A 19,330-nucleotide genomic window follows, 5' to 3' on the forward strand; every position below is an offset into this window, starting at 1 on the left:
GTGTATATACTTAAACCCTACGTGCCTTTCCGTAATTTCTGCTCAAACTACTCTGCTTATTAGTTTGCTTTAGACAAACCATGCATCATTCATGCTTTTTCACAGCTAAAACACACACAGCTTATTGTCACTGCTATTCAGAACCTAGTGACCCCCCATCCAGTCAGCCTCTCCACAGCAGCCAACAGGATGAAAGTGTTTCAGCCACAGATAAATTGATAATTGCACAGTAGCCGATGTTCCCAGACCCAGCCATGATTACAGCATCTGGAACAGCCATAATAGCCTGTGGGGTTTAGGCTGAGCGGCAGCTGAGAGCACAGGCAGGTTCCACTTTATTAAAACCAATAATCACAATTCCACTAATTTTACTGTATCATCAGCATCAGAGCTGCCATGGCAACATGCTGCAACTCCTGTTTTCAAACTCAGATTTTTATGTTTTCCTCTAATTTTGGCCTCTATATCTCACATCAGACTGCAGTAAAATAACTTAAGTCCGGCACTTAGCTGTGGCAGGTGGCCATTTCTGAGGCTCTACCTTCAGCTTGTTCAGGTCCATTAAGCCTCACCACTAATTTAGCCTGCTAATGACTGGTTTTAGTGGGAGCCATCCTGCTATCATTCTGTTACACTCCCCTCACCTTCCAGATGGACAGTGAGCAGCATCACATGGTATTTGTCTACCTACCGACCTGGCTGCAGGGTTCTAGGCTATGTTTGTCAATGCATTTTATGTTTGACATGCAGTTGAAGAAATGGGCTGGGACCAATAAAACAAGCTATTGATCAGATGATGCTCAAGGTTAACTGTTGGGCCGCAGAAAAGCAGCACCAAGTGGGGGTGATTATTTTTGAGTGGCGCATCTGGTGTTGTGGATAATGTTGATGGTGGTGAATCATGTAAGTTTGTATGCAAGTGTGTGTGTGCATGTGTGCGTGCATGTGTGTGTGTTTTGTTTTCCTGGGTTGCACTCAGTGCTCTTCCCTAGTGAACAGTCTGGAAGGCAGAGGAGCCAGGAATCACAGGTGTGTTTAGCAGGGTGGAAATTTACAATATGGTCAGAAGCTTTGAAAATAAAGTACTAATAATAGACCTAAATGATGTGAGAGGGTGTTTTGCCCTGGTTGATATTCTACTGTTGAGCCAATAGTCTGCTCTCAGAAGAAACACATTTGAAATCCAAGCCGCAGTCATGTTTTGGAGACCCTATAACCTGAAACACAAGGGTTGAAAATGTACTTGGCAGTCCTTTAGATTTTGTGGTTCTCCTCAGTTGTTACATTCTTTCTGTTCTGTAGCTTTGATCTAAAAATCAAAACCATCTGGGTGTTTCCCAAAAACACAACTCCAGCTTCATTGTTGCTCCTACAGTCTCTGAACTTGTGCTGTTAAAAAAGGCTGATTGTGTTGTTTGTTTGTTGTCTTTGCTGTATTTATTGTATAAAAACTGACAAGCACACAGCTCGTCAAAGCTCTGTTCTATTGCCACCCAAATTTTTTTTTTTACTGCAAATGGAATAGAGAGGAATATGCTTTGAGAGAACTCTTAAAATGATTGCATTCTTATTGATTTTCTCCCTTTATTCTACCTCTACAAGCCCAGCGGGTTTTTTTTATGTACCTTTTTGTTCCTTTCCTCTACTGCCTCCTTAGCACCCTGGTTAAATAGATTCCACTTAAACACCTTTTTTTTCTCAAAGTGTATGGATTCACAATTACAACCAAAGAATAATGCTCACTGGATGTTACTGATGTGACTCAGAGATTACTGTAGATTACTAGCAGACAGTAATCACATTTACATTTGTGTCTCAAACAGTTAGATGGTGTTTTGATCCAATCGGTGCAACCATGGAATCATCTTTAATTCCTAAATGATTAGTTGTATTAGTAACCTGCTCTATGAAGTCCAGAGTGATAGACACAAAATAATGGGAAGAGATTCAACTCTTTTACTCCATATCTAGTAAAAATCTTAGAGAAGAGTGTTTTTTAAAAACATTGTATCTTTTAGGATTGGCAGAGGTAACAGTTTCCTTTTACAGAAAATCAGACTGGAGCGTCTAGTTTAACTACAGGGGAGTAACCCTGCTGAGCCTTCTTCCAAAGCTTCATAATGTTTAATAGTTATTAGCACTATCAGATCAGGTCTTGGGGCTATTTTAGAGTACATTGAAGAAAGTAACATTTCTATCAGTTCCATAAAAAATGCTGTCCTTTTTATGTTTTTAAATTTGCAGACTTAAGCTGTGCTTGTGAGCGAGTTGTAATAAACATCACAATGCACCACACTGAAGTTGCAAAAGCAACCAGTGTTTTACTAGCAACGTTCTGCTGTTAAAATCTGGTGATACAATGTGTGTCACGATACAGGCATAATGACTTATTCTGTTGTGATATACAGCAATACTGCAAGGCAATATATTTTGATTTTTTTGGAATCTAGTTTTAGGAAGACTGTCAGTGCTAGAGGTGAGCCCTTCATGACGCTGTCTGTTTCATAGACCTGTTATTTGTGTTTCAGCTGGTGATATTTTGTTATGTTGCAGTAGAAGAGTCAAATGGCTACAAGACATATTAAAACACAGACAGATCTAGCATTTTGGGGTTTAAACTTTACGCAAAATTAACCACTGCTATGAATCTTTGCATATAAACTATTATTAATTGATAAAGTGTTTTTGAGAATCGATACAGTAGCACAAAATATAATGTTGTGTTACTCAAGTTTATCAATATTTTCCTAAATCCCTAGTTATTAATAGCAGTCACTAGATGTTCCTTAAGTTGAATGAGAACAAGAACTGCAAAGAAAGGGAGAGCTCTGTGAGTAGAGAATTCAGTCTGCAGTGTAGTTCACCCAGTTCACTGATAAACCAGAGAATAACACAGTAACAGTGGGCTTCATGATCAAAGAAAGTATTTTCATCGCATCAAAGCCTCTCTATCTTTCTGTCTCCCTCCCTCCACCCAATAGCTCGTTTATAAATTTATCAAGAAAATAAATGTTTGAAAGATATTGTCGAAAATTTTAATTAAACTTCTGCTAAATTTGTGTAGGAGTTATTTTTATTCTTAAAGAAGTCTACCACTACTCAAAAAAGATAGTATTTTCATAAAACTAGGCCATCTATGCAGTAGAACGAAGGAAATACTTTTGGAATTGGTGCTACCAGAGAAAAAGGACTGAAAAAAAGCAGAACTACAGCCTGTTGTTCAAGCAATAGCCCATTGCTATTGCTTGAACAACACAGCAAATCTCCACCAAATGAAGTGAGTTTTGCTTATAGGGGAGCAGAGTAGTCTGGGCACTAGTTAGATGGAGGGAAGTACATTTACACACACTGCCCACATTGTTATAATGCAAAGCTGGCTGAAAGTTGCAAGGCATCCCTTTAAGTTTGACTTTTTCATTTTTACTGAAATGTATTTTGGTTTGAAATATCAGTTGTTTACTTGATTATTAACAATTGGTATCTGCACTATAAGAAAACATTTGGTTAACCCTTACCCCAATGTGACATCTTTAGATTGTTTGTAATGTCCCGTCAACAGACCATAGCCCAATGGTATTCCATTTACAGTGATTTCAAAAAGAGAGAAAAAAGAGAATGACCTCTTCTTTAATGCTACAGCAAGACTGAGTAATCATCCTTTTCTTAGCCATAGAGCATATTTCAGAACAGAGATAACAGCGTTATGGCTTTAAATCAGCTTTCTGATGGTGTTTCATTGGTCTCTGTTTCCCAATATTTATTACAGTGTGAACATTGTGTAGGAGAGGATGACTTGTACACGTGCCCTTAAAAAAATAAAAGTGCAGGAATTTGCCTTGTGGACTTGGCACTGATGCTGGCGCGGAGATTGGACATTAACCGTTCTGTAAAAGACAACAGTACATTAACACTGAAGCTGATAGGTGGGCAGGCTTATTGAGGTATCCGAAGCCTGTAGGTACAATACGTACGATCACACAAGGTCAGAGCTCCTTTATGGATACATGTGTAGGATATAAAGGTGCCTTGCTGTAAAACATGGAACGCGTGTGCATTATGCATCATGATGGGTAACCTTTTGAAAATGTTCAGTTGGAAATACCTGTGCAAGATCTCGTGATATTAGCTTTTACATCACTTGTGGAGCTCAGCACAGCTTGTACAGAATGCATGTGTTCAATGAATTCACTTTCAGTAGAATTTAAGTTCTTATGGCTGCAGGTTGGTGGGCAAAGAAAGCAACACAGAGTTAGAAATGGGAAGACACTGAACATACAGTAGGATGATCATTCAGTGTTACCTACTGTCTTTCTGTGGTATACTGAGATGATATCATTTTACGACATTCAGCTGTTCAGATGAAATGATTCCAAGGCAAATGTAGTCATAAAGTAGAAAAAAAAGTGACTAACAAACATGTCAAGTTTGTGAAAACACACACTTAATTTGAAAAACAAAAACTCAATCAGTATCACCCTTGTTTTGGCAGATTTGGCTCATGGATGATCTGTATCTGTGGCAAAAAAGTAAATGGGGCATCCCTACCTTAAGTTTACTATCAGCATGAAACTAAAGGTCTTAGCTTGTCATTATGGTCAAAAAATGTAAAAGTTGTCTCCAGTGCAGAAACTTTGGGACTGTTGGAGACCCTCCAGATCCTGCAGAGACCAGCATGAAAGCAGCGTAACAGAAATAAACAATGATAGTTAGGAATTCAAACTAATGCCCCAGAGCCGTGCTCCAATGTCAGCACACTGGCTTGTTTATTTCACTAAAACTTCACGATTGACTCTGGGTCATCAAGCCAGCAAATTGGGAGAGCAACAGAGTAAAAGGGAGGAAAACACCAGAAGAAAGAGGATGTGAAAAGAAAGCAGCAGGGCAGCAGCAGAAAGACAGCAGGAAGATGGCAGGGTGTTTTAAAGATAGAGATGAGAAGAAAAGGAACGGAAAGGGGAAGGAGAAGTTTTCATGACTTAATGTGTTTGCAAGGTTTTTGTTTATTTATTTTTGATAGATCCCCTTAAGATAAAACTATTCTTTCCTGAAAGTCATCGATCTTGGGGCAACAATCCAACTGCATTTTCACTGACATTTTTTTTTTCTTCTACAATTTAAAACACTTCTCAAAGTATTTTGATAGCTTGACACTTTATATCAAGGTTGCTTATTGCCCCATCAGATTAATTTATAAAGTTAAGCATTGTTTATTGCACTAATAGAGATTTACTTGAGCACGTAACTATACAGTTGTAGATCTTGTTAGTGTATGTTAACAGAACAATTAGTTTTTTAAGGTGCTGCGCAATGAGCCAGTGGTCTTGCTTTTAATTTAACTGCAGCAGCACACAGCTGGTGAGCATCTAATTAGGACCAGGCATTTTTTTTCCTTGTTTCCATTGTTCCCCCATATTTCTCCCACATGTGGTTCTCCCCCTCCAAGTTTGTTTTCTTTTTCAATTTTTTCTCAAAATTCTTCTTCCCCAATGACACTATTTGTTTTCCTTGACTCCTATTAATAACAGAATTATTCAGAGATGCTGGACTGCACTGGCAGGTCCACTCAGCAGGTCTGATGGATCAATGAAAAAAAGTGAAGTAGCAGGAATGGGGAGTGAAGAGGAGAATGGTATGAGGAATGAAGGGGAGAGGGAGTGAAATACAGCAAATGGAGATAAAAGCCAGTGGTGGAAGAAGGGCCTGTTCTGCCTCTCTGGAGGGGAGCGGCCAAGAGTAGAAATGAGAGAAGGTGGAAACAGAAGAAAGAAAATAAGATGATTGTCATTGTACTAGTGGTGAAAGACAAAGAGCACCCAGTGTCCACTAAAGGTAGACAGGTTTGTTGGTTAAAGTTATAGGCATGTATCTGTGTGCTGAAGGCTTTATGTACAAGCGTGATGATACGATGATGTGCATATATTTATACTACATATATACCTGAATGTGCAAGTGTGTTTGTGTGTGTTTATGTCTGCGGAAGTTGTCTGTATAGGTTCTGGGTGATTTCATGCACTGCTCATACATATACCTATGAAAAGTCACACAGAGTAACAGAAAGTCAAGCAGACACAGGACTTTCCCCCTGGAGATCAGTGTTCATGTCTCGTGTGCAACCAAGTGAACCTCAAGTAATTTTAAGATACTTGTTCACCCTGTTGCTTAACCTAACCTATGTAATTTTACTTACCTAAAACTGACTTTAGGTTAAGTATGTAACGTTAGCTATGTAACAATAAGTCTGTAACGTTATAACACCATTTGTGGGGTGCAAATTTGTCAAATATCATACCAGCTAAGGATACGCTGATTTGCTCATGGTGTCTAGCTGCGCATGTGTGTGTGTGCTTATCTGCTGTATTTCTTTAAGCAACCACACATGTTAAAATTGTGTCTTCAAAATGACATAGTGGCAATATATCTCTAATCTATCTATAATTTATGTCATGGAATTATTAATCACCTGAAAATCAGTCATAGAATTTGAATTTTACATGTAAAATGCTTTTTTGTAAGTGCAACATACATAGACATGCAAAGTCGTATGGCTTATAATGTGTTCAAAGTATGTTCAAAATGAAGCCAGACCATTTCATTTATCCGAGACAACATTTCTTTGTTGGTATTATTTTAGAATAAATTGTTTTTTTCAGTGTAATGTCAAACAATTGCAAATGCCCATGCACAGGTAGCAGAGCTCAAAGTGTGACCTCTAAATTGCCTATAGAAATAAGATAAGATCAAGATGTCAGCTTGCACTAATAATAAACAAAGAAAAGCAAGCAAATCTTTGCATTCATGGAACTGTGACCACACCAAGAGCAAATGGTTTGATTCAAACATCACATGGTATTAAAAGATTAGTAGACAATAGTAGATAAAATTGTCATAATGTTAACCCCAAGGGCAATTTTGTTTTCCTGCTGTGTGTGCTTACTGATGACTGGAACATGTGAAAATGTACCTGAACTATACAGTCAGGCACACCTATGTAAAAGCATCCATTTACATCAGTGTATCTATATAGTACGCATGAAAAATTGATTAATATATAGGCTCTTTGTCAGTGGGGTATTCAGAGTTGCTATGGTAGAAGGAAACTTTTTATTTTAGTTCTTCATCTTTGAGTAGTCTTGTTTCCCTACATAAATTAATCAACTAATTACTCCCAACTGTCTCTCCAAGAAATTATATAGTATTCATTTGTTTTACCAATACCATTGTGGAAAGAAGCATAATCACTGCCGAATTATGGCAGTGTTTGACTACAGCATTGAAGTTGAGATAGGTGCAAAATATCAGGGTTCACATCATGAATTCCTCATGTAGTAAGGTTGAGGAAACAGTAGCACTTTGGCTAGAGTAGGTAAAAGATTGTAGTTTAGATTAAATGTCAATCAAGATTTGTCTCTCATACCTGAAGTTGTTGCAGGTGTTTCTGTATGTCAGTACGACAGTCCAAAATGTAGTAATAATAATAATAATAATAATAATAATAATAATAATAATAATAATGATAATAATAATAATAATAATAATAATAATAATAATAATAAACGTATTTATAAAGTGCTTGCCAAAACAGATTAACAAATTGCTTTACAAGGTTTTATCCATAATTTACAACAATGCAGGATTTAAGCAAAGGAGTAAGGCAATTTCAAGAAAAACAATGACATAGCATCCCCAACACTATAACAAACACCATCAATGAGGCAGATAAGCAAGGTTGGCAGCTAAATGCCCAAAAACTTGTACTGAGATTTCTTAAATCAGACAATTAGAATAAAACAAATAAAAAGAAAGCAATACATAAAAACAGTATGATAAAAATAATGATAATCAAATAAGAAATGTTTTAAATGAACATTGTGCTAAAATGAATATGCTTTTTGGAACAGATAAGTTTTAAGAAGTGATTTAAAAGATGTCACTGATGTGTGATGTGTGTCTCAAAATGTGTTAGTTTTTGCTAATGAGTTTTATACAAACATCATTTTGTAAGAGACAGGGTTTCATTACAGCACAACACCACACAAAAATTAAAATCACATTTCAAATATTTTACTTGAGTTGTATATGAGTGCAGATTACATACAATGCAGAAATTTGGCTGGTACAGCAGGAAAAATATTTTTTCCCTCTGGGCTCTTCCTAACTTCTACACCTTGTATGTTTCCAATGAAGCTCTAAGAGAGCCCTGATGCCTCTGCAGCAAGATAATATCTCTGTGTCGCTGCCTGGCAGCTCCCGTCAAGGTTTGATCTTTCATGTTTCTCAAGTTTGCCCTTAATCTGCACAAATGATCTTGCTGAGATCAGATATTACTTTTACAAGGGGAGCCTGTGGTTCTCTGACAGCCAAGTGGGTGAGAGACCTCCAGCTAAGCTCTTAACAACAAAGTGACTTTGAACTGGAGGTCTTGGAGGTTCCCTCCGCACCCACACAATAACATTCCCTCCATCATCTCTTCCCCTCTGCTTTCTATTGTTTCCTGTCCATGTTATCTCTACAGTATCCTCGTCTTTTCTCCACTTATATTTTCTGCGTTTTTCTCTGTACTGTTTTCAACCCTTGTCTTCTGCACTTACCTCTTTTTACTGTTCATTTTTCTTTCCTTTCCTTTCCTCTCCCCTGCCCACTCTCCCCTAGCTAGCATCTGATGCCTCATTACTGCTCAATGGACCTTTACAGCTAATTGCTGGTGTGTATATATGGGGCTTTCTGGCACCTTCCAAGTGTCTTCTCTGCTCCTGGGTAATTACCCAGTGTCAGGTAACTGCAGTCACAGGTAAGGGACTGTTGAGGCCTTGGTTGCATGTATGCAATGAGAAACGGTTTGATATTTTGTTTTTTAATTTTTTTTAAATTATTATTTTTATTTATTTATATATAACCAAATCTGATAGGCTGAAAAAAGAAGATAAGATGGGCAGCATTGATTGCATTTTTGTTTTTAAATGTATTTATTTATTTATTTGTTTAACCTTAAACCGGTTAACAGAAACCATTTAGATCTTTGTAATCCAAACATATAATTGTTGCCACAAAGCAACACTTTGCTAACATTGTCTGTTGTAAGCAGCAAATATAGGAGTTTCCAGTGACTACTTGATATATTTTAAATTAATCTAAGGTAATATCAGTTAATGGTGTCATGAACAGCTCATGGGCCTCAAGAAAAGAGGGAGATGTACGACAGATGTACCCATAATAAACCGATATTCAACAAAGTGAGATAAAAATGTCAATTACAGAGGTGTGAAAGTAAGAATGAGTAGTGTATTAGAGTCCACGAATGCAGTGATGAATTTGAGGTGGAAACAAAATAAAGCAATTCAACATGGTATCAGCTTTATGAGGGTACCACCAAAAACTGGCATCTGGAGACAGGCCACTTGAATAGCTAAGGAACACTGGTCAGGTGTTTCCAGCGAGGGCAATCAGATCTCTGCTCCACTGGACCTGCATAACACACACAAGCACACACACACAAAACTGAGGCAACAGGACTCTGTAGCAATATCAAAAGAAGGTGGCAACATTAGCATTTCTTTTATATGCTGATGTATTGGATTATTACTTATAATTGGACACATGTATCATAATATAACTACCATGGGTTCGACTCTTAGCTTTCATCTTCTGTTTTAGCCACATCTTTTTAAATATATCTTGCCAGTTCTGCATAATCCCCTCACACACACAAGCACCCATGTACTCAGTTATGTGCACATGCATAATCAGGGCTGAAAATCACACATGCATTTGCACAATCGCACAAGTAGAATTTCAGTGGTGCACATACTCTTTGGCTTCACATGCACTGGAGCATACAGCTCGGTACAGAAAATATATGTTGTGCATGGCTGGCAACTCTCACGCATTGATCAATTAAAGCTTTTCACATTCTCTCACATAACACATCTATAATCTTACACAATGGAAAATGAAATTTATAACTTTGCTGTATGAAAAGTGGACACGTGCAGTGCACCTATAGTCAGGACAAAGCAGCACACTACACAGCAACACAGTGTAAAACCCAGTCAGGCCAGCCGCCAGTTGGATTTCGATGCGCCTGTATTCCTGCTGTAACACGAGTGCTTCTTGAACAACCCTTTAGGACTGAAAGAGACTTGCATATCAGTAATGATTTATTACACATCATATATTAATAGGCCGAGTTGAATATGTGACACCACCAAAGAAGTCCTAATATATTTTTTTTAATCAACAATAGGTTTGCTGGATTTTTTACTCAAAATGTTCCTATATACTATATTCCTATGTTCCTATATTACAGATGGAAATTAGCGCTACGCTAAATCTGGTGCAGCCATCTTTATATTCTACGAGAATATTCAATGTCTCTGCACACTGTCCTGCTAAATAAATAAATACAAATACAAATATATATTTTTTATAAGTAATTTCACTGCATATTTAAGTTATATTGTAACACATTAAAAATCTTCTCATTTTTAAACTCTCATAAATTAAATGAATAAATGTTTTCCTGCAGAGATTTGATGGCATTTTCAGTTTAACTATTACATAGTTAAGCATACTTAATTTTTTAATTTTTTTTTTTTACTTCACTGTTTCTGAGAAAAGTAAAGTGGATGTAGTAGTAGTGAGTGATGCCCAATGAGTTGTCATGGCAACTGTGGCTGTCTTTTTAATGTCCAAATCAACACTTAGCTTCTAATTCCAGAGAGGAGAGGAGAGGAGAGGAGAGGAGAGGAGAGGAGAGGAGAGGTGAGGAGGGGAGGGGAGGGGAGGGGTAAAGAAAAAATAGAGTCAAGTAAGCAGTATGAACTTTGTACACAACAATTAAGGATGTGATTTGTGTGTTGTGAGATCTTGCCTATATTATTTCAGAGTGTAGACACTGCTGTCAGGTGGAAAGCTTTAGTGCATACAAGGGTGAAACATAAGGAGAGAAAAATACAAACATAAGATGATAGTAGGGCCGTGTGTGTTGAGGCCCTTGATACAGAAACAAGCAAAGCTTCACTGTCCTTAACTAAACGGAAAAGAAAACCATGAGTGCCCCTCAAAGGATATCTGGAAACAGTGGGCCATCAGCTTATTTCATGATATTGCAAATACACTTAATGCACCCAGCATCAGAGGCACTATGAAGCACTCTTCACTGAAATCCTCATCTGAGACATCCATACTTTACAAACATCTGCCAGACTCTACTTACATACTGAGTGTGCAAAGGTGTGACAGAAAAACAAAGTGTAGTTTATGGAGAAGTTAAGCTTGTTGCAGTTGTTATTGGAGTCATGTCAATTTAGAAAATATATCTGATCCTTGTTCCTTTCAAGCTTCTTTGTCTGCTTGCCTTACATAAGTTAGATTAGAAGATCAATGCCAGTTTCATGACTGTGCAGAACTAAGGAGTCACTCAGCTTAGCGTATAGACTTTGGTCAGGGTTAACAGCTAACCTGTCTATCTCTAAAGTTAAAAATAATAAGATTACCACCTCTAAAGCCTATTATTGACTATTTTTTGTCATAATTGTTAAAATTGTAAACAAACAAAAATGTTTGCATTACAGAGCGTCGATTGCACCGTAGCTATCTGAGCTATGAAATAATATGGTGTGGCTGTTAAATTGCACTCTGCTGTAAACAGAATTATTGCTGTTGTGCATTTTAGATAGGCTAACGTTTAGGCTAAGATTTCAAGGACATGTAGCTCTCATGTTTTTCCACCCATTTTTTTTTTTTGCTGTTTCCTTATCTGCTTTGGCCCTTTTTCTCTTTTTTGGGATGTAAGCATGTCGCTCCTAGTTCATGCAACATTATCTTCACTGCTTCTTAGTCAACCCTCTAAAGCCTTTTGAAGAATGCAAAAAATATACAAAAATCTGCTGCCAGTGGCCAGTAACACAGAAATCAAGGTGATAACACTTTATCTTGTGATAAATAAAACACTTTTGGTGATGCACCTTGGCTTTAAACATGCATTTTTTCTTATTTACCTAATTGCATGACCAAACTTTCTTTAAGTCACAATACTTGATTTTCCAAGGGAGAAGAACAGGGCTGGAGCACACTGATCAGTTTTGTGACAGTTTTATGTCTTTTGACTCTGATGACTTTTGACACAGCAGTGTTGAAATGTTAGTCTGTTTGCACAATAAAGGCCGTAAACTGTTAAGTCTTCTCAATCCCTTTTCTTCTCCCTTGTAAAGTCTCTGTCCTCAAGCTGGAAAGCACCTGATTTGGCCGTATGCTGCTGGATGATGCGCAGGGAATCCTGTTTTCACGATCATCAGAAGTTCTTCAGGCTTATATTTGTGTGTCATAGCAAAAAAAGTAAAAAAAATAAAAAAAAAGTGTCTTTAAGTGGTTAAAACTCAATCATTTCAGTAAATGTTTTGGTGTTAATCCAACAAAACCAAATACAATTCCAAGATATTACATTTTGAGGACGGGGGGAAATTATTGCTCAATATCAGCTCAACTGGCTAATTTCACTCCGTTGCTCTTACTGCACTATTGCATTTGCTCTCTCTTCACCTAGACTTAAAAACAACAGCTGGATGTATCAAATTTAGACACGTTCTCTTAGGGATGTTAAAACTAATTTTAGGAAACAGAGTGAATTAATAAATGAAATAGATGAGGCAAGTAGAAGGAAAGTCAGTGCACCCCAAATCTAAATTACAACAGTGAGCACAGCAAAAAGTATTTAACATCACAGATGGATGATGTATAAAACTGTAACAGTTGCAGACAAATTTTCCCTTTTTAAAAAAGTAAATTAATAAGAGGTTCAGTTGAGGTTACTGTTGTACTGCTGGTGCAATGAGGTAACATTAAAATAATTAGCCGCAAGCAGATTGCAGCCACAGATTGGGTCTTAATGTATCCTGTGATTCATATTTTAACAATTATAAAGTCACCAAAAGGATATTTGAATTTTTAAGTATATATTGATATACTTTCCACATCTCTTTTATTTAGTTGTTAAGGTTTTATCCAAATCAAGCACCTAAATTGGGAAAATCTCAGCAGGGTGTCTTTGTTGAGGAAGAACAAAGAGAGGAGTTAGACAAATGTCTGCCTTGGGTATGTTAAACATGCCTCAATAAAGTACAAATTGCACTCGTAATTCATTAGTCTCTACGACTCACAGTGTCTGAGTAATCTTGGCCTTCTAAGTGCAGATCATGTTGTAATGAGGGAAAAATGTCACGGTACATCTGGAACATCATACAAGGATCATTAAGACATGACTTCTCATTGGTGGCACACTTACTGTTCCAACAGATATCTAATATCTCTCATAATTACACATGCTGAATAATCCCATCCAACATTACTCCCCCTCCACCCATGCTTCTCCATTCCCCTCATCTATCTACTCTCCTTTCATTTCAAGTCCTTTAATTTCATCTTTACGTCTCTAATTAGCCGTAGAGATGTAAATCCATGCTCTGCAAGGACTCTAGGGGCTCTGCTTTGACCTGTTACCCTTTCTTACATTTCTTTTCTGGTCCCCCACATGTCTTTGTGGGCTTTCCTATATCTATTTTTCCTCCTTCACTTTCCTTTGCAACCGACAGGTCCCGAGGGCAGCAAGTGTGTTCCAACGTGCCATAATTCACAGGCAGCAGCCCCCAGGCTGTTAGTGGCACAGCATGTGGTCTGCTTTTATCTCTCTCCTCTAACTCCCTCTCTAGCGAGGAAATAATTCATTATCATGCCTCCATTGATTTGCTCTTTCTCTTGCCTCTTTGGTGGAACAATCCCCGGTTTCTCCCTCTTTTTTACTGTGATTTCAAACAAGTGCGCGTCCATATGGATGTGTGCTTGCTCCTCCGTTTGTGTGTGCTTGAATGGGAGTGGAACTCTTCTTCTCCTCTCATCTCCTCAACAAAATCCCCTCCAGCATCCACCTTCATCAGCTTTGAAAATGTTCTCTCAGAACAAAGGAGATAAACACAGCAGAAAAAGGGAAAGAAAAAGGGGGGAAAAGGTTGTTTTTTACTTTTTGCAAAGACAAAAAAGAGAATATAGCAGCAGATTCATATAAAAAAAAAAACAACCAAAAAAGGTTATAGTACAACCACATAATCCGTTATGGCTGGATAACCTCAGCTATAGGTATTGTGCTGTTGCTAAATTTCGGTGTGAGAAATATTTCCCATAGATGCACTCAGAGGGAGTGTTGTTTTCTGCAGGCAAACATCTGTTTTGTGTAAATCATCAGCGAGTTGGTCCAGATGGCTTGGTTATAGTGATAAGGTTATGTTTTAATAAGAGTTGTCTTCTTCTTTGTGTTCATGGTGGAACTGATCAGAGGCCAGCGCCGACGTCACTAAGCTGAAGTCAAAAAACAACACAACAAACACTCAGATCTTATAAAAGGATGAAAGAATGTGGAACCGGGTAAAGGAGGGAAAGAATGAGAGTACAAGTGAGTCGACGTGGTGGCTCCCAGCTGAAATGCTTATTTCACAAACAGCTAAATCGCACACCGCCAAAACCCAAACAAACACCTCAGGGGCTATTCATTTGAGTTCCTCCATATTCAAAAGGATGAAACTGTGTTTTGATCAGAGTAGGGACTTCAAATGCGGAGGAGTTGCAAAAAGACGCTAATGTTAACATGGTGATGCTGCCTGTTTACATGTGTTTACCAGAGAGGATGGGGAGAAAAGGATTTGGGAGGGGGCCAAACGTGTGGAGAAAGGAGACAGAAAGAGAGATGGAAAGGATTTATATGAGCAGGTGATGCAAAATCATGTTCCCACAAGTTAGTCAAGATTGAGAGTGTAGAGGTGGATAAGGCAGCAGGTTAAAGAGCGATCAGGTATGAGGAAGAGAAGGGAGAAAGGGTGAAAAGTGAGAAGGAAAACAATGGTAGATAATACAATGGCCTGCAATCGGGTTCCCAGTGCCCATTTTGTCAGTCATAATGGAAATAAATTTACTGCAGTGTGATTATTTTTGTACTTTCAATTCAAAAAAGTGGCAGAGTGCATTTAAAAGCATCAGATAGAGCTTGTTTATCAAAAAAAATAATGTAGGTGGAGGGTCACTCCGGTAGCTCACTAGTAGAGCACATACAGTTAAGGCCATGTGCTCGGCACATTGACCTGGGTTTGAGTGCATCCCAGGGCCCTTTGCTGCATGTCCTCTCCTCCCTTTCAGTCGAATGGTAATAACAGGAATAAGAATTGTGTAAGTGAACAAAATAATAATAGATTATCAACAACAACAAAATGAAAATAACAATGACAGAGAAATGCATATGAAGGCTAATTTAATGCATGAAATGTTGAATCTACAATGTATGCATTTATAAATTCAAAGTTAAACAGGCAAAGTAACAACAGCAGAGCTCTCCGGGATGGTCTTTGTCTTTGGTGAAGTCAACAAATGACGTTTTGTTCTGTCTCTTTGGTGATGGATATATGAAAACAAAGGATCAAAGTTCAGGGTGCAGTGTTATGGAGAAATGGTATCTCACGATTGAGTGCATACTGTATGCAGCAGTTCATACTTTGTAAGGGGCAGCTGCAGTACCTACTTAAAGTAAAAAGAAATTGTATGTGATTCAGAACGACCCAAAAGCTCAGACTAGTAGGGAAGAGGAAGGATGAAGGGCAGATGAGATGGATGAGTAACATCACATACACACCTTCTCACAGTCTGAACACACATTCAGGGTGACAGTAACTCAGTGAAGAAAGTGAATGAGTCATACTCAAGTGTCAGCTTGTACCTGAGTAACACTTAGTGACACAGCGCAGGAGTTTGGCAGCATTGGGCTGTTTGCAGTTGTGAATTTTGTGTAATTTAGTACTTTTTGCACTCAAACAAACAAGCAGGCCTCGTTAGTCATATTTAAGGGTCCAGATGCAATAAAGGAAGCCAGTAATTTATATTCACATCTGTGGTGCACTGCAGGTATCCAAACTTGTCATTTCTTGGGAAATAAATCTACAAAAAGCAGCTGTGCAGGATGACAGGGCAGGACAAACATCACCACAACAAAACTGTAAAAAAAAGAAAGTTTTGCAAATAACATTTTTCAATGCTACTGATCATGCATGTCATTTTTGTGTATTGGTGTTGTGTATCAGAACCTTTGCACTTGAGTTTAAGGTGATTTAATGGAAAAGCAAAGTTTTGTAAGCAGATTAGTTTGTATCCTATAGTAAGTATCATTTTAGAGAGAAGTTTCCCTTAGTTTTCTTACAAATTCCACACAGCAAGCCTGAGCCCTCCTGATCTGTTAGAATTACATTACTCCTTTAAAAGCACTCACACTTGCAGCCAATACCATTTAGCAGCTTTCCAAAGCCAGAGCTTTTTTTTTTTTGTTTTTTTTTTCAGTAGACCTTGAAAGTGCAGCTTTGACAGCTTCAGAAAGCTGAAACAGTCAAACATTTTGAAGTACAAGTGTGTATGAGAGAGAGAGAGAGAGAGAGATGATAGAGGAGCAGGTAATCCCAAATCTCTAAAGTCTTTATTCTCAAGGGTGCGGTCTGATTCTGCAGCTCAGCTCAATGTTGCACGCTCCCAGCAGAGTGTTAGTGTTACTCAATATCTCCTGTGGCAACAAGCTCAGATTCAACCCAGTCTTCTAAAACAACATGCGCTGAGCTGGCTTGAGGGTTAAAGCTCAGAGGCTTCTTTGTACCAAGATGATGCAGTTCTTTTTTTGTTGCCTTATTTTTTGTTACCAGGCTAAATCCCAGCTACAAGATACACACATGTGGAACACCTTTATGTGAGGTTGTACAACACATCAGGAGTCCAGGGAGGAATTCAGAGGCTTTTGAGTTTATGTCATGAACACAGATATGACAATCAGGATTGCAGTGGGCTGTGGACTGCACTGTTTGGGAGGGAAAGAAACAGCCAAATCTCGGTCTGACTTAAGTCATTATATAATCTAAACCTGTTCTGTAAGACACGTGTGCAGTAGAATGAAGAGGGCTTCCTGAGATGATTATCACAGATTTTTTTTTACCTTTGTTACATTGCACATTTTTCGGGATTCCAGCCTGTGGCAGACCAAGGAAATCAGGACAAACAAGTCCAATTAAGGGTTTCATTTACCCACATTTCAATGTCTTTTACAAACTTTAACTTGAAGAGACTATGTAGCATATTAAGCTAAAATTAGATTATTAAAGTAGGACGAAGATATAAACTTATTACTTACTACGCAGAAAGTCTACTTTTGATAACAAGAAATTGTTTGGGGAGACAAAACTTAACCTATGCAGAAGATATGACTGGGCCCTCACAGACCCCTTTTGTGATCAGCTGTTGTAGCCTCTGACTGAAGATGCTGCAGTTTGCCTTTTTTTTCTTTTTTTTTAATTATCTGATAAAGGTCGATGGCAGAAAGTTAGCAGCTTCTTTGGTACATTTTGTGCTAAAAGCATGTTGGTCTGGCACTTTTTCCACATGTTCAGACAGGAAGAGCAGAGGCCAGGAGCTAAGTGCAGAATATCAGCATTTTTGACCACAATTTGGTGTCATGTCTTCTCAAATACCTCATTGTTTATATCTCATCATAAGACCCTTTTACACTCCCTGTTCAAGGCAGGAATATTGTTCCGTTATGCTGCCTCGCCATATAGGTACAACTGGAGAAAGGAAGACTGAGTCTGCAAAGGAAGTAGCAACATTGTAGAATTGAAGTGTACAGCTGCCGTAGATGTCCATAAATTGGGAAAACATTAAGATGTGGGAGCTCTGTACCCTCCAGCTGCCATATCACAGGGACGGTAAATGATTGTTATTGTTTAGCGCTGCTGACAAGTATTTTGAATATCATTCTAGACAGGCTGATGTTTTTGTGTCAAATTTTACGCCTCATTGTACCGGCATGCTGTCTACGATCACATGATGTAGCAGCGTGTTTGGTTCTGTTTAAAATGCAAAGGCGGCATGAAGAAGGGACTTTGTAGCGGCCCTATAGAGTGACCTCTCCTTAAAAAGACCATAGACTGTGATCACATAAATGTCTGAATTAGCCATGGCTGAGGTTCTTTTATGTCACCATTATGCAGCATGCAGAGCTGTTTAACAGGAAATGTGCCTTTGGTCAAATTTCTTGCACACGCATTGCTAGTGTGACAGCCAGTGTTACAAACATTGGCATATGCTATCTTCTTTTAACACACTGGTCACTTGTTACTTGAGGTCAGATCCAAATGGAAAGGGTCCAGTTGGGGATCAAATCCCCGTCCTTCTCACTTTGAGCCACCATGGTGCCCTCCAGCCTCCATGCTGCCCACATACTGTATAGTTTAATCATTAAGTGTGCAGGAATTTAGCCTGAAACGCTCAGAATTATTTGCAAAACTCCCGTCATGCTTGGAGGGTCCATTATAATTTAGTAGTGTGGTATATGCAATGAGTAGACAAACTTTATTCTCCCATAATTCATCGCACTAGCGGGAGAAAGAGAGACAGGGAGAGAGTACTCCAGGGGAAAATATGGAGCAATTAATCAACTTCATCAACTCGTCAGCAGCTTTTTAAAAACCCTGTTAGTGTTTATACTGGTGTGGTGTTATACTGCCTGTTTAGTTCACTTTTCTGCTAATTAATCAGCCAACATTTTACTAAGATGTAAAAGAAGAAATTGTATACTGGTCTTTTGATAATTTGACAGTGTGGACAGACTAAGAGAAAACAACAAAATAATTATTATGTTTAAAAAACAGGTTGTGTCAATAGATGTTTGTAGTGTTATGAAATCACAGTGTGTCAGAAACAAAAACGTAACCAACAGATGTAATGTGGGCCAGCATTTATAAGCAAGAGCACAGTGGCATTAGTGTTTTACATCATAAATACTTATGTACTGCATGTATTCAGAGGTTTTAACATGCCGGTTGCAATTATTTAAACAAAAATGTGTTTCCAATTGTCCCATATAACTTCTGTGAAGTAAAGTAAGCCTGAGTTGCTGGAACTCAGAAATTTGTTAGAATAATCTTAATGGTAAATGGGATAAATCAACCAACACTCAACTCTATTAATCTGCAAATGTCCATTTATAATTCCACAAAGTCAAAGCCTTGTCATTAGATGACAGACTCCCCAAATCTGAGCCAAGTTGATGATTTTGTCCATTAGTATTTGAGAGACACACTCTGAAGGGCATTTTTTCAAAGAAAAATTAGCTCTCATGTGTAGATTTGTTTTCAGAGGCTCTTTTTTTTGTGCTATTCAACAGCCCAGTGTCTGCTTCATCCTCAAATTATTTCTCATATATTAACACTGTAAGTTAAACTTCTAATGGCTGTTGTTAAAAGAGCATATCACTTTTAAATGC

The 19,330-nt window shown here is 38.1% G+C and overlaps 1 protein-coding gene across 3 annotated transcripts in view; it reads left to right on the forward strand.

The window, feature by feature from the left end:
• The window catches only part of fstl4 (follistatin-like 4), a 318,501-nt gene that overhangs the window by 245,155 nt on the left and 54,016 nt on the right, over positions 1 to 19,330 (forward strand). The gene's annotated exons all lie outside the window — the stretch shown is intronic.

Source organism: Plectropomus leopardus, chromosome 15, assembly GCF_026936395.1.
Source record: "Plectropomus leopardus strain MGB_pleo_1.0 chromosome 15, ASM2693639v1, whole genome shotgun sequence".
NCBI lineage: Eukaryota > Metazoa > Chordata > Actinopteri > Perciformes > Serranidae > Plectropomus > Plectropomus leopardus.